This window comes from Vicugna pacos, chromosome 2 (assembly GCF_048564905.1).
Source record: "Vicugna pacos chromosome 2, VicPac4, whole genome shotgun sequence".
In the NCBI taxonomy this organism is placed as follows: Eukaryota; Metazoa; Chordata; class Mammalia; order Artiodactyla; family Camelidae; genus Vicugna; species Vicugna pacos.
Window position 1 is genome coordinate 28,137,766 of NC_132988.1, and position 24,168 is coordinate 28,161,933.

At 36.4% G+C, this 24,168-nt stretch overlaps 1 long non-coding RNA gene across 1 annotated transcript in view; it reads left to right on the forward strand.

The window, feature by feature from the left end:
- Nucleotides 1-1,252, forward strand: part of LOC140700036 (uncharacterized) — an 89,587-nt gene extending 88,335 nt beyond the window's left edge. The window contains exon 3 of the long non-coding RNA XR_012078257.1: nt 942-1,252. This is a non-coding gene — a long non-coding RNA (uncharacterized lncRNA). The remainder of the gene's footprint in view (nt 1-941) is intronic.
- The last annotated feature ends 22,916 nt before the right edge of the window (nt 1,253-24,168 follow it).

Consider the following 24,168-nt stretch of genomic DNA (forward strand, 5'->3'; position numbering starts at 1 on the left):
TTGGCAATGCTTATGTGTTTGTTTATTTGAAGAGGGAAGGAACAATAATCTGGCAGCTACAAATAAAAATCAAAAACATACGTACTCAACCTCTTGATCATTAAGTATGTGAAGCTGGGATGGGCAAAAGGCAGCATCTTGCTGAAAGAGCTATGGGGTTCTATTTCCCAGGCACACTGGGTTTCAGTTTTCACTGAAAATGTGGAAGCATTTGTTTATCAGAGCACAACCATCCAAGAAGACCTATCAAGCTGTGAGATGGAGAAGAGGACAGTAGGTCTGGTAGAGATGCAGTACCATATGGTGATAAAAGATGATAATAGATGCATCAAAGTGAGAGATAAACAGGAACATGAGACACAGTTTCATTCCTGACAGTCTCTTTGAGAAGAATGAAAAGGTGAGATTTTTAAAACACTTCACCTAAGACTTTTAGTGACTTCAATAATTCTTTTGATGACTTAAGAAATTGCCACTTTTTGGAATATCATTCAAGGTAAAGTGCTTATGAAATTTTACTTAGTAAAAAGTTCTATAATGCTTGGACACTCAGAAAACTGTCTAGTATTATATAAACACAAGTTGGTGTACTTGGAAGTTGTGATTACAGGTATTCTACTCATCATTTTGCTACATTTATAACTTTGTTTTAGTGAAATATATTGCTTTCTGAAATGTATTTGCAAAGTGAAATTTTATCATACACAAAGAATTGATAGAGGGCTATTCTGTTAAATAAACACAATGAATGTGTACATTATGCTTAACATGCTATGGCTGTTTCACATTACTTATAGTTTTTGTCTACTTTATTGAAATTTACAGGAATTCTGCATATGTTTAGCTTAATGTAATCATTTCTTAACTGTTCTCTGTGGAGTCAACCCAGATTCAACAAAATTAGCTCTAATTCTGTGTCTTTTATTTATTTCTACTTCTAGGTTAAATATGGCTCGAAAAAATTGTGCTAGAAAAATTGAAAATTGTGAAAATCACTGGCTTACTGGAAAGAGTGTTCTATTCAAAGATGAAGGCCTGTCTCCAGCTTCCTTTAAACACTCGTCTCTTTCCAATGTGTCTGGATTCCCCACATCTAAAATACTTCCATGAAACACTTCACTTTTCTTACAGGAACTAAGATTATTTTTCAAGTTTGGAATTTATTAGAGTACTGTGATATTGTTTTTTCTACCTTAACACACCTTTCAAAGTGAAAAGCAACCCAAAAATAAAAACATCCTACCAACATTCACTTTTTTTCTCAAATTACTTCCTTCTCAGCATCTCATCATTGCTCTGACTTCAGCTAATTAATGTATTAGTAGATGGATTTATTCATCTGAACCTGTTATCTTTGTGAATGTTATCTTCATATATTAATGAAATGAGTGGAGTGTACATGGTAATAACAGTAAAACAATCAGCTACAAGGGAAGGTTTACCTAGTAATTGTACTGATCGTTTGTGGCATGTGATTATTTTTATTTCAGTAATACCACATCTATAAGTACGCGTTTCTTAATTTCTCCATTTTTTCCCCAAATATCTGGTCATTATAACATAGCATTTTTATTTCTCCAGAATCTCACAAGTCATTGATAATACTAAGCTGTAACAGGTTTTTTGTTCTTGTTTTTCGTGATGCTTTGGTGATTTCCTGATTCCAATAAAATTTTTCAGACCAGAATCAAAATGCTGATGAGTTTAGAACTACTTTGGTATTTCTGCAAATCAGAGAAAAATATTTATTGTTCCTGGATAGCCATGAGAGAATAACTTTTACTACACTTGAAAAAAGCTCCTTTTGAAATGTATCATTGCTAGTAATTCAAAGTACAGTAACAAAGTAAATGGGCAGTGTTTCTCTGTGCAAACATTTTGAAAGTGAGCTGCTTTATTTCCAAAGTTAACAATAAGAAATGTCCTTAAGAATGGCTGTATTATCTTTAAATCTTTTAAATTTTTTATTAGCTCTGCAAAGTAAAATGCCCTTTAAAAATTCTCATTTTGATTTTTCAAACACTGGTATTCTATGTCTTCAGTACATCAAAATGTCCAATTGTAAGAAAATACTGGAATAGCTGTATAATCTGGGGGCCCAGTGCAAAATAAACATGACTGTTGTGCCTTGTTCCAAACCTACTAAGAATTTCAAGATGGTGACAACAGAGCATTAAATCAAATATGAGGTCATTATACCTGTGGAGTCCTGTGTGACTGCACAGCTCACACAAATATCAAGTTGGTTCTGTGCCTATATAGGTTAATCTTACAGATTCTCAAAACTGAATAAAAGAGAAAATGCATTTCATGTGTGTGCCTGGTAATTTAAATGATTATGAATTAAATTGGCAATGATATTTGGATTTGTGCACAGAATATCAGTTTGCCTCTGAATAAAATGAATTCATTTTTAAAATAAAAATATTTTTCTAAAAAGAGGATTCTTGAAAAAAGGAAATTAAAGTAATTTATAATTTAATTCCATATTTTAGGTCCATATAACTTAATTAAAGAAATACATATTTCATTATTAAGCAAAAAATCAAGATAGAATGTATAGTCAAAATTACTTATTTTAAAATTAATATATTAAACAAATAAGATCTAAGAGCAGAAATGAATGAACATTTTTGAATATGTAAAAATTATTTTCTGGGTGTTTCTGGACCATGTTTTAGCAGAGCAGGAGCTCACTACTGACCCACCTCCTACTTGAACAATATGCTAACGTGATCTGCAAGTGGGTTGTAATTTCACCCAAAACATATTACAATAAGGAATGTATTTACTCTGACAGGGTTTGACCTACATACGAATTTGTAAAAGAGACAATCATTGTCCTTCTGGAATTTAATGAATGTCTTTCTGAATTCACATGCATACCCACCTGACCTCCTTACTCTCTATTTCAAGTTATCTGGTAAAATTAATTTTAAATATAATTGATAGGTTGTCTGTTCTAAATAAATGTGTATGTTACAAATGCAAATGCATTTATGTATTTTACAGCTATGCAGTTTCAATAACTGACTTATTTCTATCTGCTTTTTATTCACTTTTTAAAATTAGGCCACTGATGCATATTAGAATTTAATTACACCAATTAGTACTGCCACATCAGACATATGATGTGCCTTCAATTAAGAAGTACCTAATGGGTATTAGTACAATTTAGCTTCATAATTAAAGTTCTAAGAACAGCACAAATTAAACATTATGATTACAAAACATTAAAAATCTACTAGGAAAATTAAAGCTGAATATTTCAGCTTCTCCTTTTTGGTTGATTTTTAAAAAGAAATTCAAGATTATATAAAACACAGTATTAATATTATTGAAAAATTCTTAACTAAAGAGAGAAAATTACACATACACGTAAATACGTATGTGTATATATAATGATTAAATATTTAAGAAAGTATGAAACCTAACGTCCATGTCATCCAATGGACGTTAAAGGTTATCATTTCAGGATTTTGTTTGGTTTGGTTGGCTTCTGGTTTTCCTTTTTTATACAGAAATATTTGGTTTCTGTGGCAGCCACTTAGAATTCCTGCTTCAGGGAACATAGATGACAGGCAGCCCCAGCTGCTACCCATATGATCATATGACTGATTGCACTGAGACCCTGTTGACTAGGCTGTTCTGGGACAACGGAGAGGGTCCCAGTTCCCGAAAGATTCTTAGGAATATTGGGACTCTTCTTGCAGAAGACTTTGAGCTGAAGACTCCTCTTTGGTCTGGCCAAACCTAACTAAAACGGGGCTGTAGGCTGAGAATCTTTTGTCCCAGTTCCTTCCTTCACCCTCTCCTTTCATAAGGATCAGAACCGCATTGCTACACTTAATACATGCTTCCTCTCCTTAATGCTTAACAGGAACTTCCCCTCATCTTTCGTGCAGCTAATAAATTCTTGGTTTCATAAAATGTGACCTAATAATCTATCTGATATGAAACATATACATGTATATATTTGATAACTTCTGTTATAATTAGAGTACTTATTTTCCTAGAGAGAGAGAATTTTTAAAAACTAAGAATATTTTCCTATTTGGATTACTTTGAATTTTTTTCAAAAGAAATAGAATACTATAGTAAATTCCTAATTGCCTACAAATAGATAATAGCAATTCAGGGAAACTCTAGTACTGTATTCAAAATTAAGATTATGGTAATTTTTATCTTCCTACTTGCTAGGAATTAAATTTTGGGTAAAAATACATTTTCTCTACAAGGTATATATCAAAAATGAATGTAGATTACATTAAGACACTAATCTCATCACCTCCACTAATTTATGTGAAAAATAATATCAAAATTATAGACTATATATTTTAGCATTATCTTAATCCTAATAGAAATCCTGTAAGATTATCATGCTTTATCACAGATAAGAAACTATGTTAAATAGAGTTTTGAGTGCCAATTGAAGCAGTATTTTCTTGAGTCCATGTCTATATGTACACTTATTGGGAGCACTTTACTTGGTGGTTATGCATACATATTATATATGTTTGTATATGTCATGAAAATTGTCTATAGAATTTTAATGATTTGGGTAGCAAAAAGCTGTGGAAAGTATACAGAGGCACCATTTTTTTTTCATTAATTTATTTAGCTCCCCAAATTATAGTCCACAAGGCAATGCTACCTTTTACCAAATGTTTTAAATAAAGCTTTTTTAGAACACAGACAGGCACATTCATTTTTCTAGGCCTGCTTTGGGGCTAAAACAGTAAAAATAAGTAGTTGCAACAGATAGTATGGCTCCTGAAGCCTAAAACATTTTCTATTTGGCACTTTACAGAAATAGTCTGCCTATCTCTTACCAGCTTCAGAAAACAGACAACACAGGCAATGGTGATCAGGTACTAAAATCAGTTCTGTGTGAACAAAGCACAGCTCTTAAAACTAAAAGCCCAGATAAACTGGGCCAAAATGAATTGGTTACTCGTAACAGAAAATTTTTGCTGAGAAAAAATAAAACTGTAAATCAGTAAATAATGTTACCTTTTGCTTTCAGGAAGTTCTTGCAGATCAATTTATCTGAAGCAACATTCTGCTCACCTAGGTAGGTAAACGGCTCCCTTAACAAACAATGACTTAGCAGAACTTCCCGACCTTCACCTCGTTCTGTATAGCAGTCCTCTTCCTAAAGATACAAGTTCTCCGGTTAAGGAGCTGGGACCCGCGTGGTGCCCGGCACCCGAAGCAGAACCGAGGGGCCCCGCGCTCACCTGCAGCCCAGGGGACTCGGCCCCGCCTCTCTCCCGGAGACGCGGCCTGGCTGAAGCCCCGGCGTCTTTCGTGTTCTACACGGAAGCCCCGCGCGGGCAGCGCGGGCTCTAGGGTCTGCACCTTGGGCTCTGGGGCAGGACTGTCTTCGCTCCTCTGCCAGTGTCTGCGCCGCTGGGCGTGCCGCCCTCCAACCGGGGACGCGGTGCCGGGAGAACTCTCCAGAAGGGCAGGCCCCCGAGGCCAGGGCTGGCCGCCGCCGCGGACACGCCGGCGCCGCACTTCCCGCCTCTCCTCTCGGCGGGCGCGGGCGGGGGGTCCGGGCGGGCTGGTAGGAAAGGGCTCCGCCGGTTGCCTCACGTTTTTTTGGCCTCATTTTTTTCCTTTTTGAATCAGGTCGATAGAATCTGCTTTCTCCTGGTTACTGAGACGTTTCCTCGTTCGTCTCGGCGCCCAGGTCCTCCTTCCTCCGTGGGTTGACCCGGCTGCCCGCCTGGCCGCGCGCTTCGCTCCCCTGAGGAACACCCGCCTCGACCTCCCGCTTGCGAGAGTTCCCTGAAGCCGCGCGGCGGCGAAGCGCCAGGCGCCCTGGCCTTGCAGCTCCTTCCTCGCCAGGAGCTGGAGCAGCAGCTCGGGGCAGAGAAAATAAACTTCCAGAAGGCTCTCAGGTTCTGCCAGAAGCTCCTGTGGAAGGAGAAGCGGAACAAAGTCAGCCTCGCTGGATGCAGGCCAGAGCAGAGGGTCGGGCCAAGGTGCCCCCTGGGTCAGGGGGGCGCTTCGGGCTGACTCTGCCGGCCCCTCAGGCTCCGAAGTGACGGCCATGTTGTCCAAACTGAAAGGACAGCTGGAAGAAATGAGGTCCAAGCTGCAGTTCCTCGGACTTGTCACGCAGCAGCTGCAGGTAAGGCCCCCTGCATTTCTACCCGCCTTCCTCCTACGGCCTGGTAGTCGCCGAGCTTCCTCCTGTTTAAACCTTGGAAAGCAGCCTATGTACAAACATACCCTGACTTTTCCGAAGCCACCCCCGAGGCCGGGGCCAGGGCCAGGGGCAGGTGCCTGGGCAGCAGGTCAACCAGACCGCGGTGGCTCGCTGCCCCAGGTCATGTATGAGGAGCGATGGGGTCTGGAGCCCGGAGCCGAGCGACCTGCTCGTGATTTTGAACATCTTGCGGCCCTCTGCGACTCGCAGGACTTCAGCCCCCTAGACGACCTCCATCTACAGTGTCAGCAAGTTCCCGCCACCGGCTGGCAGAGGAAGGCCCGGGACCCCGCTCACTCCAGGTGCAGCCCAGGCCGAGGGAGGAAGCAGGCCTGGGGGTCCCTGTGCCCCGCAGGTTTTGGAGACAAAAAGGAGAAAAAAATAAAGAAAGAAATAGGCCCCTGGAGGTCTTCCTTCATCTGAGACAGGCTTGCACCAGAGCTTTAAGTTCCCTTGGGTTGGCTGCCACTGGCTGAGTAGCCTCAGAGCTGCGGGCCCTTCGGACACTCACCTGTGGACCTGGGCGTCTTGTACACCTTCCGGTGCTTCTGCACACTCCAGACTTCCTGCACTTCCTCCTCGACCGCGTCAGCAGCACTCTGTCCAGGTATGGCTGTGAGCCTGACAAGGATGAGGGCAGAGCCTGGCTAGTAATGGCCGAGGCAGGGACGGGTGGGTAGACGGGTCAGCGCCAGGCCCGTTCTCTGGGGAAGGGCAACTGAGGGAGGGTGTGTCCCGCTGGCCTCCGCTTCCTTCTGCAGCGCACCCAAAGCCCGCAGGAGAGGTCAGTGAGGAAAGGACATGGTGGGAGTGGAGAGGAGGCGACAGGCTCCACCTTGCAGCCGCGGCCCCTTGTCTTCTGCTCCCAGGCCGGGAGCTGAAGTGCTCCTTGAAGACAGTCACATTCAGAGCCCTTGTCTTGGCGGTGTGACCCTGGGCAGGCGCCTGCCCTCTCGTTACACCGTGATCTTGAAAGGTGTAATGCTAAAGTAAAATAATTGATAGGGCCGAGCTGAAAGAATAGGTTTAACAAGTTCTTGCCTCTATGATCAACTCCCCTTCACGTGTCTGCTCTTCATGTACACGACTCCCATTCAGTGCTAACATCTGAAAAAGAGACTGTAAAAATGCATTCATTTGTCCATTATTTATTTACTTAAACAAAATGTGTTAATCACAAACTTTAAGTAGGCTTTGTTCCATGTGCTGACGAATAGGAAAGACAGGTTCTCTGGTTTACAGATTGTGTAAATACTAATCTGACTGAACTAGCATTCATTTGAAAGGCAGCAGAGGGTAAATCATGCTGACAAGGCAATTCAGGAGACTATGAGAAACAACCCGCTAGACTAGACTAGAAGACTTTACCAAAACCAAATAAAGTAGAATGATTCTCGGTACAAATTTGTTCACAGCTTTCCTCCAGTGTTTCTTGACTTCTATACATTCTTAATGATAAAGGGTATAAATGTAACTATGAGATCTTTTAGATCATCTAGGTCCTTAATCACAATTTGTGAAATGGAATCAACTTCCTTGTTGAAGTCATTCTAATAAAGTCTTTGGATCTAATTTTGACGTACTCTTTCAGTCTGCTACATAATGGTCAACATAGAATTCATTTTCTTTTTACTTCTGGATTTGTTCTGTTTCTTGAATGACATATATAAACTTTTTATCTCAAATTTTCATTTTGCTAAAGAACATCTCAAATATTTTTTTTCCAGAAAGGAGTCTGGGAATTAACTTTTTTTACTTTAAATATTAATGACGGTTTATTTATTAGTGAAATGCATTACCCATTGCTTTGCTTCCTTATAGGACTCTAGCAAAGGAGAATTCCTCTATACCTGTAAAGAAACTGTCTTACTGTCAACTGGTATCTAATGTTGCCAGTGAGAGGTCTCATACAATATAATATTTTTCCTGTTTAGGTAACTTTTTCCCCTCCCCTTGGTAATCTTTCTACTTATTTTAAATATCACCAGGATGTGTTAAAGTAAGGATATTAGCACTCAATGAAAGCTTTTATTTGATGGCTTATAAATGTGTCTAATGCAGGAGATTTTTCTTCTTTTATTTATTTAGCATTTGCAACCCTACATATACTTTATTCTTTCTGTGTCCAGACTCATGTTAAATGAATGTTGAACCATCTGGACTTATCCTCCAATTAGTCTAAAACGTCATGAGTAAGTTAACATGGAACGACCACTCTGGCTGCTTTTCGGAGAAAAGAATTACGTGGTAGCAAGTGCAGACATGGATAGAACCTTTGAGTGAATATTGCATGCACAGGATGGGAGGAAATGGTGTCCTGTTTTAGGATGAATAGCGATAATTAGATAAATGATAAGAGTAGTAAATCTCTTGGGAATCAGTTTGTTGACTAGATGACTTTGAAAAAGAGGACAACTGTGGCAAATTCTGTCTCTGTCAGGTTTTACCCACAAGGGTGATTTGCTTTGTCTGGATTCCTTCAAGATCTTCACTAACAGTGTTTGCTAAAAGAGGTTTTCCCTTGTGGCTTTCACACTTACAAGTTTCTTCCTACTTTTGCAGGTGTGCTCTCTGAAATGGCTTTATGGATAAGCTTTCTTCACTGATGCTTTTTTCTCCTGATGGTTTTTGGTTTTGTTTTTTTTTTTTTTATTAAGTAAAAGCACTATTAAGATTTTACTTACCAGTCTTTCAGTTTCATGTTTGAGACTCTATTTGTGGATAACCAATGCCTGTTACCAGGTCAGGTGCTGCTGTCTAAATACAGCCTATTGAATAAGCAACCCTGCACAAATTCGTTTCTTCCCACGGCCCCTGGTGTTTTCCACATACCCGTTGATTTAAGATTAATCGTCTTTTCATGAGATTATTGATAGAATGAGGTAAGTCACTTAGATCTTTCTTTGCATTGCATGAAATATGTCGGTCCCACTTAGTTATTTTCCAGTTGTGTCCTTTAAAAAAAAGATGTTTATTTTTTAATTTGAGGGGGTGTAATTAGGTTTTATTTATTTGTTTATTTTTAATGGAGGTTTGAACCCAGGACCTTGTGCATGCTAGGCATACACTCTACCACTGAGCTATACCCATCCCCTCTAAATGTCCTTTACAACAAAAGATTTCTCATTTTGCTGAGGGGATTTGTGAGAGAAATTTGTAACCTGCAGGCACTTTATTTCACCATTTCACCTTTTTCCACTCTTTCCAGAATTACTTAAATTTCCAGAATGGAACTAGGGATACAGATTAGAAGTAGATTCAAAAAGGACTGGAAAAAGAAGGAAACAAGATACAAAAACAGACTGTCTGGATCCCAAAATAGACTTTTAACCATGTTATTATGTATCGATTAAGAAAACAGGGAAATTCTAAGCACCAAATACAAAAGTATAACTGCATCTATGTGGCAGAGAATGAATGAAAAATAGCTGCAAAATTGATAACTTTCCTGTTTCTAAATTGGATTGTGTGCTCACATGCATTTATTCTGTTAGTGTCTCATAAGTTAGGTATTTTAATCAAATATTAAGTAATTGAAATACAATGTAATGAAATAAGATTAGATAACTAGGAACACATTACAACCAAAAACAAAAAGTGAATTGAACACAGGCAGGATTTTATATGGCCTGACCTTTCACTATGTGACTAAATATATTTTAGTCCAGGAGATCACAAAACTCACATATTTTTAGGCCCAAAAGAATGTAACAGAATAAATTAATTGTAAATAAGAGTTTCTTGAAGCCAATCATAATATCGCATAGTAAAAAAAATAAAATAAAATTAGAAGTCTAAAATGTATAAAAATGAAAATATTTAAGCACATAGAATTGATTCAAGTTGAATATCTATTGGTCACTAGGCATTTTTAATTTTTGTAAAATTTAGAACTACGTGGATTATTATTATTATTCATTATTAAGCACACTAAAATTTTACTTTAATAATTTTTAAACTTTATTTGTATAATAACAGTTATGATGGAGGGAGATATAAAACAAAAATAAAATTTCAGGTGAATAGTGAGTGTGTAAGTGAGCAATATGCATTGATCCCTTATTTTTTAAATCATATTGTTTTTATATATGTATATACAATTCAGGTTATAGAGATCCTGAGATATGGTGCATATTGTACTTGCATAAGCTTAATATTGATGTTAAGGATAACAAAGAAAATATATTGTACGATTAAAAATATAAATAAACACATCAGTCTATGTAATTACTCATTAGTTACAACATCTGTATGAATCTTTGCTGCCTTGAAGTAACTCCCTATGAGAATTTAGACTTAATCTCATTTGATCAAATGGTCAGAAAGTCTTTGGTTCTGATCAGATACAGTGCTATAGACACTGTAGGTAGACGCTATACTAACTCCTAAAAATAAGAGATATATATTTCCCTCTTTTGTTTTATTTTTTATCATATTTTCAGACACATAGTAAATAATTCGATAAACTACATACAACTTCACTCAAATTCAACAATTACCATGGTTTTTCTATACTTGCTTCATATATTTCTTTTCTATTTTTGCCAAATTATTTTAAAATAATATCCCAGCATGCCATTATGTACCTACATAATTAAGGCTGCATTTCCAGAAAATACAGTTATTTAGTAATACATTTTTTTATTGAAGTATGGTCAGTTACAATGTGTCAATTTGTGGCATATGGCACAATATCCCAGTCATGCATATAATATATATATTTATTTTCATATTCTTTTTCATTAAAGGTTATTATAAGATATTGAATATAATTCCCTGTGCTATACAGAAGAATTTTTTAATCTGTTTTTATATATAGTGGTTAACATTTGCAAATCTCAAACTCACAAATTTATCCCTTCCTACCCTCTTTGCCCCCATAGCCATAAGATTGTTTACTATGTCTGTGAGTCTGTTTCTCATGTACAAAATAGTAATACATCTTTAAAAGAGAATGTTAGTTTCAGTTACTACAGAACTTCAAATAATGATTGTATTTAATGAGCCATATTTACTGTGTGTGTATATGTGTGTATATATTATATATGTGAGAACATGATTTAGGAAAAAAAATTGACATGAAGTCCATGCTCAATGAAAATTGTACCTTCTCAATTAATATACCAAATGGAAAAAAAAATTACAGCAATACTTATTTCTCTTTCCGTAAGTTATCTCATGATATTTTTAGATTTTGAAACCTTCAAACTGTGCTGATTATTGATTTCAAGTACATGTTTCCTATCTCTTTTCAATCTCCTCTATAATCTAGTGCAGTAGAAAGGATAAAATAGAACCCATGACTTATTGTAGAAATAAAAAATGTAATATCTAGTATAATAAAAATACTATATTAGAAGTAGAAAATACATATTATATTATGTAAAAATCATATAATAAAAATGGAGAATTTAGTGTAGACGTCACAGGAAAGGAAAAACATAAGCACCTTGAATTGATAGATACATAATCAATTAATTGAAAGCAAAATTACTTATTTAACTTTTTATGTATTATTCTTTTCCTGAGCATTGAGCAAAGTATGCCTTCAAAGAGCACAGTGTTTGAAATGAAGACAGATCAAAAGTAATACAAGCAAAAAAATAAAGCATGACAGTTACTACTAAATTTAAAATACAAGGAACTTTGAGAGATCATAGCAAACAAGTACAGTGTACTTCTACCTGTAAGAGAGTAAATAGAAACTGAACTATGTAAGTTTATGCTGCATGAGGTAGGGGCTCCAGTAATAAATGAGAGATGAAGATAAAGACATAGAATAGATAGGAGACTAGTTCATGCAAAACTTTACAGTTAAAGAAATTCGAGCTTTTGTATGGGGCAATATAAGCCACTGGTACATTTAATCAGGGGATTGATGTGATGATATTGCAGTTTTCAAGACATAATTTAGCCAACATTTAAAAAATGGATCAGAGAAGTTTGACCCCGCAGGTAAGGAGGTAAGATAAAAGTTTTTTAGCCGTGATCTAAGTGAGAATAAGACGGAAGTCAAAGCTATTTACTCAGGTAGGCTAAGTCAAAATTGGTGACCAAGAAGGTGGTGTGTTATGGAGAGTGAAAGGTTCAAGCTTGCATCTTGCGTCTTGGGTATCTGGCTTCGGTAATGATAATGTGTGATGACAATGACATATGCAGTTATGTTCAGGGTCAGTGAGTAAGTTCAGGCCAATCAAATGTGGATGGAAGTTGCACAAGCCATTTTCAAGTGTTCCTCTTAGAAATTCCCATGACAAACATAAAAATTACAGGAGTTATTTGTTACCATAGCCCATCTTGATTAATAGCAAGTTGCTAGATTTGATGGAGAAGCATGAACAGGTTTGGCAGAGCCAGCAAAGTGAAAATCGTCCATTTATGTTGAGGCATATTTATTATGACATGTCTGTTAGATATCTGAAGTAGTGAGAGCCAAACCAAGAAAATAAAAATCATTGAGAATTTAAAACAAAGGGAATTAGTGCAGGTAATTGATGGTAAAAATAGCTTTAAAAGAGCCAATCAAGAGATAGTGAGACAACTCAGAATTAGCAAAAGCAGGAAGGTGCAACCACTTTTAGATGAAGTGACCGATAAAGAGATTGCATTACTAGGGCTGAGGAGAGGGGTTGCTGGTGGAAACTAGAACCACAGTGGACCTGTGCAGAAGGAGCTAGAGCCATGGAAGGCATGCAGCACTTATGAGAGGCGACACCAAGACGCAGAGGACTTGGGAGAATACTTATATCCCCCCTTTTCTCCTATTTTTCATCTTTCCACATGTGTCTCCCGTGGTTTGATCCCACACGGAAGCCAGCTTTCAGGAAATCCTGAGATACATAACTTACAGTAATCAGGTCCTCTGTGTTATGAACTCAGCAGGGGAGAGTGAGGAATAGATTTCCGAAAAAATAGACCGATTATAATCACAACATTCAAGTGGAAGTGTAAAAAATACAATTGAATTTATGAGTGTGGAATTTGGGGTAGAGATTACGGCATGGAAATATAAATTTGTCAGTTCCATTCAGATTGAACATAAAGCCATGAGATGGAATGTGTAAGGCAGCAAGTGCAAAGAAAGATGAGGGGAGGGGGAGAATCAAATCCTGAGACCTAGGGCATTCCAATATTAAAAAGTCTAGGAAAAGAGGAGAAACCAGTAAAAGAGACAAAGAGAGTTTAAAAAAAACCCCAAAAAACTAGAGAAATAATAGGAAAACCAGAATCTAAATGGAGGAGGTAGTGATAAACTATATCAAATGCTGCTAACAGATCAAGTAAGGTGAGAAAAAGAAAGAAAGAACTGTTAACAGCAGAGGAGAAGTTTAATTATTGTACTGGGGCAAAAAAAAAACTTGTATGGAGGAGATTTAAGAAAGAATGAAATGAGCAGCTTTGGAGACAATGAGTATAAATGATTATTTTGAGGAGTTTTGATGAGAAAGGGATTAAGTTCCCTGGTGATATCTGGCAAGGAAAACTTGATATGCAGAGGCTTTTAGTTGACTATTTGCTTTTGTTTTTTAAAATAGGAGAAATAATAGCATATATGTATGATTATGAAACAACCCAGGAAGGAGAGAATATAGATGATGTAAGAGAGAGAGAGAGAGGTATTGCTTGAAAGGGATCTGTTGTAACCAGGAGGAGTTAATGAATAAGCAAAGTGGTTGGCTTCAGAGTTTGGCATGGATATTTCCTTTCTGGTAATTGTTCTCAAGAGGGGGAAATTTTGCAAAAATTGACAATGTCTGAAGGCGTTTTTGTTGTCATAATTGGTAAATGGGGGAGAAGGAGCTACTGACTTGAAACAGAGGACCGAGATGCTGAATCATTTCCTACAATGCACAGGAAAGGTCCCACTGTCCTACTAGCTGCAACCAGCGACGCATTATGTGGCTCAATAACGTCAGTGGAAACAAGGTTGAGAAACACTGCTCTATGGTAATATGCAAAATGTGTAGTATGAAAGCTAAGATACCGTATTAAGTATTCAAGTGGCATTCGGCGCCTGCGTACTTTTCCTCCCAATTGCTCTAAGTTTTTTCAGTGACATAAGAAACCAGATCATCAGCCAGCAGTGAAATTGGGGGAAAAGGCATGAAAGATTTGAAATGAGAAAATAATCTATAAAACTAATCTTACAAGAAAGAGAGAAAGTGATGGCTTATGGACGAATAATGGGCTTATTTGACAGCATTAAGGGCACATTTGACGTTCAAGCTCATAGTTTTAAAGAGATAAAAATCAGCGTGATTCAGTTGTGTGTTTTTCTCTAACTACATTCAGGTGCCTGAAAGCAATTACCGAATTAGTGGTGACATGCATGAAACCAGGGCTTTAGTTTGGCTAAGTGAGTCATGGTTGATAGATAAAAATTTATTTGATGACCAAAGATAGATCAAAATATTTGAAGAACTGAATGTATCAAATAATGAAGCATATTTAAGAAACAGCAAATAATCTTTTATAGAGGTGATCATTTAATGCATCTTGGAGAAGAAATAGCAACTGTGAATTCATTTTGTTTTTATGAAATGAACAGAGAGTAAATGATGTTGAACCTGAGCTCAATAATCAAATTATTATTTTAGATTCATCAGAATTGCACTACAGTGAAGAAAAGATTGAGGATGTTAAATTAAAAGAGAAGGAAGCTGGTTTTTTAATGCATCCAAGTGTGCATTCGTGAAAGTCTTAACTGTAGCACTGACAATAGGAATATAAATGAGGGCAGGGATTGAGGACAACTTTACTGGATGTAATCCACTAGGTTTTTAGCTTCATTACATCTCATGTTAGATAAGGAATATATAATTTCTAGTCAATATAGAATGATACAGTTTTCAACATATGAGAAAAATGAATCAAAATAAAATATTCAACTTTAACACATGGCTTCTGTGAAAGAAGCATATAAGAACTGTGCAGAAGGTGTAGATTCAAGAGTAATAAGAGTAGGGATGGTACCACTAGATCAATTCTCTTCCCTGATGGGACAGGTGTGGGAAGAAGCTCCTGGGAAACACAAAAGGCAGGTGTTTGGTCTAATCTTTTTGTAAATATACTAACTCAGGGATTCTGGAAAATCAACTAAATAGTTTTTGGTATCAGGAGCATCCTTATCTATAAAATGCTTTTAGCAGATTGTGCAGGGTTATCCAGAATTGCTTATGATAAACCAGAAATTCATACATTTGACATCACGATTCCCAGGAAAATATCATGTTAACTATGCCATGAGCTAAGTAAAAAAGGAGATGTTTTGTGATTAAGAAAAGTCTATCTGTGTAAGTAATTGAACATTTTACTTAGAAACTGAATCTAGGGACTTGGGGCAGAGCACAATCAATGACCAAAGAGAACTTGGGCTTCTACACTGGGCTCCAAACCTTTCCCTATTTCATCAAGGCTTCATCGTTGTATCCTTGAAATTATTAGTAAAGCTCATACTGAAAAAGTTCTCTGATTTGTGAGTCTGATTTAACAATTAAATAGTTTGTGTGACTTCAGATCGATTTTGTGGACAGGATTCTTTTTAAGAGTCCCCAATAGTAATGCTCAAGGAGTTTTTTTTCCTATGTGAAAGGAACTAACGGAAGAATATGAGACTTTGATTCCAAAATGGTTTTTCTATTCAGTGGTGTGACATGGTGAGAGCTTTGAAGCATATTAAGGGGATAAGTCTTAACACTGAAAGGAAATAGAGGAAACAGGCAGATCTGGGAGCACAGAAACAGAGTACAAGGACAAAGGGAAGCTGGAAAATTTTATTACTGGTTTTGCTAGCACATCTGTAAAAGTCCAGCCTTTAGTAGTAGAAGGGATACTATTTTGGGGAAATATGTAAGATCAGACTTTTCTTCACTTGAAGGCCTGCTTGTGTCTTTCTGGCTTCTTGGAGAAGTCTCACATCCCCTTGGAAATGACTCAAGTCATTGATTACTTGAAAACCTATTTGTGAAACAGGAGGTCAAGGTCAGGTGATGACTGAATATTAAGAGTATTTTATTAAAGAAATGTACATTTACCAACAGAAGATTGGCATATCATTAATGGCATGGATTCTTCAAATTAATGATGGAAGAACCTGTTACAATTCTGTTATTTCAAATGGAAGGGACTGTTTGGATTAATGACAAGTCATTAAGTGGCTGCAAACTTTTGAAAAGTCACTTCCAGATACTATTAATAGCCCATCTGCTGCTGGGGCTCAGGCAGGATTTAGACTATGGTGAGGTGGTGACTGCTCCAGCCCCTCCCCAAGTCACCCATGGTATACTCCTTTCATATGAGAAGAATGTGACAAGTGTAAGTAACCTTAGACAGACTTTATATTATCTAGAGATAACACCTTAGTTAGTACTATTGACATAGACAGTACAGTGAGTGGGGGCCAGGTGACACCCCTCTGCCTTAGGAGCCTTATGTATCCTTGTGGAAAACTTAACTCATCTTAACTAACCATAGCTGCAAAAACTATTTCCAGATAAGTTCACATTCTAAGGTTCCAAGCAGGCATAAATTTGGGTGGCATACTCTTTATCTCACTACTGTGCTGAATTTTAACCAGCATTAAAAGTTTTATAGTAGGCAAAAGCATTGGGCCCTTGTGATCCAATCCAGTCTGTCAGATATTAGAACATACTCAGGCTAGAGCCCTTTTGAGAAAATTAAATGGGGCCATCAGTTCAAACCTCTCAGGATTTCGACCCAAAATATACCTGTGGTACCTCCGTATTATTATCCACTCGAAAGGCACATGCTGTTACATTGGATAAAGCATCCATGCAAACAGGCAGGGCAAGCTACATAATTTATGTGACTCATTTAAAAATGGAAACATAGGCCTCTTGTTCAAAAATTATTAAGGGTTGATTTAGTTAAATCATTGTGTCCTGAGATTAATATGGGAAGTAACTCACACAATCTACTGGAAAGTTTTCTAGACTCTTCAGGTGGTAATGAGGAAAAAATGTAATAGCATAATTTTATATCTTTCCCACCTATGAAACTGTCTTTTGTTTTGTCTCTAATGATGGTTCTAAATCCCAAATTAAGTATTTGTGTATGAAAGTAAGATTATATGAGTCCCCAGGACATGATATCCATAACATTGAATTTGACAGTGCTTAGTCTACAAGGTAATTTATGGTGGGTTTTAACTTTCTCTCTTTTAGCCAAATTAGGGGGGATGCAGCTCAATTACCAAGCAGAGGAGACATCCCTGAGTACTTTGTCAAACCCTAAAACATTTGTTTGGGTGTGCTAGCAAAGCTCTTGTTACGTCTGTGTGTGTAAACATTATGTGTGATGAGTTGCAAAGTCCTGATATTGGGAGGAGGTGTGTGGAAATAGAATGAGCTTGTAGTAGATGGGAAAGATGTTTAGAAGATTACATCACCACAGAGAGAAGCCATCACAATATTTCCATAAGAGCAGCTCAGAGCAAGGGTGTAATATTTAACTTATCTTTTGCCATTCTTATCCAAACAAATGACCAATGTTGGTAGAAATCTCATGGCCTATTTTCTGCAGAAGAGGGAAATTGGACTTCTACTGATTTGAATGTTCTACCTGTACAATTTGGATAAAGTAAGTGACAAAGTGCCCTCTGATGACTCAGCTTCTGGCTAATTGACTACAGTTATCCAATTCCTAGGCTTTGTTTACCATTCTAAAATTTTTTTAAGAAAAATATTACCAGTTAATTTTGCAAACCAGAGGAGGCTGTGTATCGTTTCTGTACCCTGTGTGGCCATAAATCAAGATGATACATTGCTAAGACAGCTCCCCGGGTGTGATGGAAAGCAGATAGTGGCCACCTGCTTGGTATGTTACAGCTTGATCTCATCTATTCCTTCAAACATATCAGTGTGAATGTTGATGGAATTAATATAAAGAATGCAGAAATGGAACCCAGAAAGCCTCAGAGAATGTGGATTTGTGTTTGATTTGTTGTTCCAAAATGACAAATAACTCCCCTCCAGAGGTACACAATGGTCATTTATGGGAAGCCTTCTGGCACAACCATATTATCTTTGATGGTAGGATGTACCTAACTTAGAGTTCATGAAGTACAATATGTTGGAGTGCAGGTAGAACTACACATTAAATCAATGCCATCAACATGTGCGGCAGATTCATTAACACTAGGCTCCCTGTGCCAGGCACTTTGCAAGGATTGTAGGAGTCCGTCATGGGAATATTGAATCTTGAAATATTATTCCAGGACACCCATCATTATGAAGCAAAAGACTTAACACCTCAAATAGGGACACTTAAGAGAGAGCTTGCTTTTAGAAGACTAGCTGCTGCTGGAAATTAACCTGGTAAGAAGGAAGACAAAGCTCTGATTGAACGTTCCAAATGAATAGTGACTCTTCCATAATCATTAACAGCACTGCAAGTAAGCTTGAATCTTGACCCAGAAAGGACTATTGGATATTTTAATTACTATGGAATATTATGTTCTTAAATTTCAGTGGCAGGAATTCATAGTGAGCCAAGCTAAACAAGTAAAATTATGAGAAAAGTATATTTAGTAAAAGTTGTGGCTTGAATCACTAAACATTGTGATCTTTAGCATTATTCTCTAACAGCCCATGTCATATGGATAAAAAAAAGAATTTGTCTCCCATGTTATGGAGCTGGTTAGAACTGAATGGATAAAGTAAGGTTCTTATCCATAGGCTGTGAATGGGAATTAAATGGGCTCTATTACATAAAGCTTTGTGAAAAACAGTGTCTGTAAAGAACTGGAATATATCTAGGATAGGGTTATGTCCATGAATCATAAAATACAGAGTTCCCTGAACATGGGCTTTTTAAGATTTTTTTGAACATAAACTTGTAATCACCACGCCAGTCACTGGGAATATATGATGTATAAGAAAAAAAGGCATTTTTGCCTGAAAAGAATATCATTTTCACTTATTTAAGGTGTATCAGACATTTGTCATAGCTAAATAAGGGTTATAATTTCAGTGACAGAATTAAATGCAGACTAGATTTATGTAGAGGATGATCCCTGAATGAGAAAATGTCATGGAAGCTGATATGAAGACCCCAACCCCAATTAAAGTGTAATCAGTAGAAACTGAATTTTTTTTCAGAAAAAAATGATTTGAGAAAAATTAAATATTCAATTAAATAATCCCATAGACATGCAAATAGTTAAAGCTGTTGGAGAAAAAAATAATTCAGTTGGTAAATGAAAGTCGTAAGACCTATAAAGGGAGATGTTAACAAATGATGTACTTTGTAGGAGGAATTCCTGCTCTCTGTTGAATGGTTCAAATCAAAGTCAGTGTTAGTCTGCTTAAGTGAAATACTGCAGAAAATGTTGTAAGATAAATAGTGGAAATGTACCACAAATGTTTGGCACTGAGATGTTGACAAGGTCAGAGGACGGATGAGGAAGTTAAGGTTCTAACAGCTAGTCTGTGATTCTCTCCTGTTATCGAGGAGAGGCCCTCTCAGCACACCAAGAAAGCATGTGACCCAGTAAGACTGTGTAAACATACTGACAAGGGAGATCCCAGAGATTCCGCTATTTTGATTTTTTTTTTTTTTTTTTGCTAGCCGGAGGATGACTGCGTATGAAATGCTTTTAGTGGAATGTGCCAAGTTGTTTAGGATTGCTTTGGTTAGTAGAGCAGGGATCCATATGTTTATGGGACGTGACTCCCTGGAAAATGTCACATAAGTTATGTCATTCTCTAAGTATAAAAATGAGCATATTTTATGTGTAGAAAGATCATTCTATGTAAGTGAAGTGTTGACACATTTCCCTAGAAATCCCATCTATCTGCCTGGGCAAAGGAGTATCTGGTGAAAGAACCAATGACCTGACTAAGATATCTGAACACTACTTTGCCAGTGACTAGTGATCGCCTGAATTATTGAAATTGACTAGTAAAGTTTGATACTCTGTAAGATTACAGATTTGTGCAAGTCTGACTTCACATTACAGTCATTTTGTATTATCTCAAGAAATCATGCTCATATAAAGGAATGAGTTCAGAAACTTTGAAAGGTTTCAACACTTAAGACTAAGAGTAGGTGAGAAACCTAGTCCCCATATGACTTATAAATGTATGAGGAGAATTGGAGATAAAAGTGTTGTAGAATTAAAAGAATGACAAAATTTCATAAAGTGAGCTATAACAAGTCATGTTAAAAAATAAATTAAGAATACCCATCAGTAACCATGATAGAATGCAGGACCCAGATAAGAGTTCTAAGTGGCTAGAGGAATAAAGAATTCAAAGAATGACAAAATTTCATAAAGTGAGCTATAACAAGTCATGTTAAAAAATAAATTAAGAATACCCATCAGTAACCATGATAGAATGCAGGACCCAGATAAGAGTTCTAAGTGGCTAGAGGAATAAATAATTCTTCATAAAAGAGGGTAAATATTTAAGATTCTTTGGAGAAGCTTAGTTCTCCAAGGAAGCAGTATGATGGCAAGAAATAATAACTGGAGAGGATTATATACATGAGCTAGAATGGATTCATCTTTTGTGGGGTCTCTGGCATATTCAGTTTGGAGGGCAAGGGCTCTTTAAGAAAGAATACAAAACCACAAATTCAAAATTGGAAAAAGTTAAAACAAATGAGGTATCCTGAAACTTGAACTTCATTAGCTTACGACCAGAGGACAAGGTCCGATAAATATTTTCTGTAAAGAGCAAGATAGTATATAGTTTAGGTTTGTGGGCCATGCTGTCAGTGTTGTAACTACTTAGCTCTGACTTTATAGTGCTTAAACTGCCTGAGGCAATATATAAACAAATGAGAGTTGCTGTGTTCCAGTAAAATTTTATTTACGAAAGCAGGTGGCAACCAGGATTTGGCCCATTGGCTGTAGTTTGCGTGTCTCTGGCTTGAAAACCTGCCTCTGTTCATGAGAAAGATTTTAGTTTAAATTTGCCCATGTGCTCAAGGAAGAGAAGTAAAATTAAAAGATATAATAGAGGACAGTATAATGTAAATGAATAAACATGTTCATATATAATAAACATTATATTATAGAAATATAAACATAAAGTAATGGAACAAAATCCTAGTGGCAGTATCAGGAGATTGCATCAGGATTTATGAGTATGGGAGTCAAGGTATTCCTCTGTCATCTTTTCCTAAGAGATGGAAAGGAAAAAGCTAGGGACTGATACAAATTAAAGTTGGCAACTACAAAATGAGGAAATTAGTTATTCTGGAAAATAGAAGACAAATTCCTTCTGCTAAGAATAGGAGGTTCAAGTGTAGGGTGGAATTATTTGAAAAGCTGGTGAATCTTAGAATGTCTTGTGCAGGAAAAGAGAAAAAATGGATCAAAAGTAATATAATTTAAAATGATAATAGAAAAGTGATCCAGACAGAGTCTGTGTTATTCACAAAGGCAAAGAACCAAGAAAATAAACTGTGTGTCTTGGGAATATATGCAAATGCAACATGAAATAAATAGATGACAAAATAGTAGATATTAGCAGAAATGTGTTTTTTAATGTTATAGTAAACACTGTCAAAACAAATTTGGTGTAATTTAGTTTCAAAATGACAACATACATTAATTTTAACCTATGACCAAATCCATAATTATATGAAAATAAATATTTCTTTAAGTTTTATGAACGACTAAGCAGATGTAGAATATTTAGCTCCAAATTAATTGGGAGAACTTCATAGTGTCTTATAATTAAGTTGCCTTTAAATATGCCTGATCCTTCAGGCAAACATCTGTGGATATTTGTCTCCACATGTTCCAGCACGATGAGGTGATTTGAATTCAGCAAAAAAAAAAAGTAATAGCTTAAGTTGAAAAGGGAATTATCCTAAGGGAATCTGGTGGAAATGCACTCAAGAACAGAAGAACCATATCTGTTTCTTTCATGAGCATTTGCTGTGTTTTGATGTAGTGAGTTATCATTCATGGCCTAACACTTTATGAAGATAAATGATTGATATGATGGATGACCTAAGAGCACATGAGAACAGAAATGCTTTTGTCCTGAAGAATATATTCTTCCGCCTATAATTTGAATGTAAATTTTGAATATAGAAATTATGGCTGAAAGTATTCTAAAAATCACACACACACACACACACAAACTGCATTCAGACTAGTGCTACAGTACCCATTCAAAACATCTGAAGTCATTTGTCTTTCTGAATTGCATCCAGTGTGAAGATTTTTCACACAAAACAAAACAGAAGTGAGCATCAGTAACACTTCCAACATGCATTCACTTTGTTTTAAAGGAACAGCTGTTACTTGATGAAAAAGTTGATGAAAAATGCCCAGCATTTGTTTTTAAAAAAGTTATCACCCAAATAAGAATTGTTGGGAACCAGATGTTAAAATTGAGAGTGGTCTGTTTATTTCGGTTGAGAGTGTTATAAAAATGTTAATAAGGTGTTTTTATGTCTTAATAGATGGTGATATTTGACTCTTTAATGTGCTTTTTGTTATACTTGAGTTTTGTTTCTATGGGCTGGTATTATTGGTGTTAGATCACTGAAGAGTAAATAAAGAGAGAAAGAATGCTTTCTTGTAACCAGAATATTGAACTGGAATGAGAACAGTGGCATAGTTTTGCAGATAACCTACAGTGAAAGCTTTAAAAGACTAATATCTTTTTTGCATTGAGAAATAACCTAATAATAATTGTCAATAATTGTCATCTCAACCTAAGGAACTATGCTACCTCAAAAACTACTATTCTAGGCATCTGCAGGATACCTTGATTTCTCACCACCTGAGTACTTTACTACTCATGTGCAGCACGTCTCCATCCATTTTAACAGGTTCCAGTCAACCACATAGTATTTAATATATAAATTCTTCTAATTGCATAAATAATACATACTCCTTATAGAAAATGAAAACATTTCAAAAAATTAAAGCCTCATTTGAATATTACCCAAACCTAGTCCCTTCTTCAGAGGTGACTTGTTTTCAGTTTGATATGTATTTTTCCCAGATATATTCATTGCATTTATAAATGCATGTACGTTTACCTATTGAAAATATGCACAATTGACTTTTGTGAGTATGCTTTCCTTAAATCAAGTGTATCAAAATGGGTCATTTTGAAATGTACTTTTTTCAGTTCAACAATATACCTGAATAGTTTTATCATGAGAATAACATTAGGATTAAAAATAATAAAGCTAATCATATTAGACAAATTTATTTGGGTGCTCTCTGTCCACTGACTGTTACATGTCATATCTGGATTATTTCATTTAATCATGACAAACTAATGAAATAGGTAATACTGTTACCTCCATTTTACAGAAGAGAAAAAAAGACAAACTAAGTACTTTTCTCAAGGTCAATACAGGGAACAAATGATTCAAATTCAGATGGTTCTGTTTTCAGAGGTCATGTCATTAACCATTATGCTGTAATGGTGGCATTATAGTCTGCATAATGAGTAAACTGTTTTTGTTTAGCCATTCTTATACTGATGAATATTTACAGTTTTTCTAATTGCACTACAGTACTGCAGTTGATATTCTTGCACAGTTATCAACAGTGCATTTCCAAAAGTAGAAAGGCAGAGCTTTATATTATTTACAGACTAGAATATATAAGAATTTTACTCTAAAACAACTCCCAGTAATAAATTTATACCAGCATAGTTGAGCCTGCCCATTTCTCTACATTCTCATTTTATTTTTGACAGTCTAATGGAGGAAAAATTGTCTTAATTCACTTATTAGCTGTATTTGGATTGTTTCATATGTTTTAATTCACTTATTAGCAGTATTTGGATTGTTTCATATGTTTATCACCATTTGTATTTCCTCCAATCCAGAGAGGCGGTTCATATCTTTTGCCTGGTTTTCTGTTATCTTGAGTCTTTCCAAAAACTAGTTTAAATGTCAACTCATCCAAAGAAATGTCCCGACTTCCTGCAACTTGAAACATTCTCTTC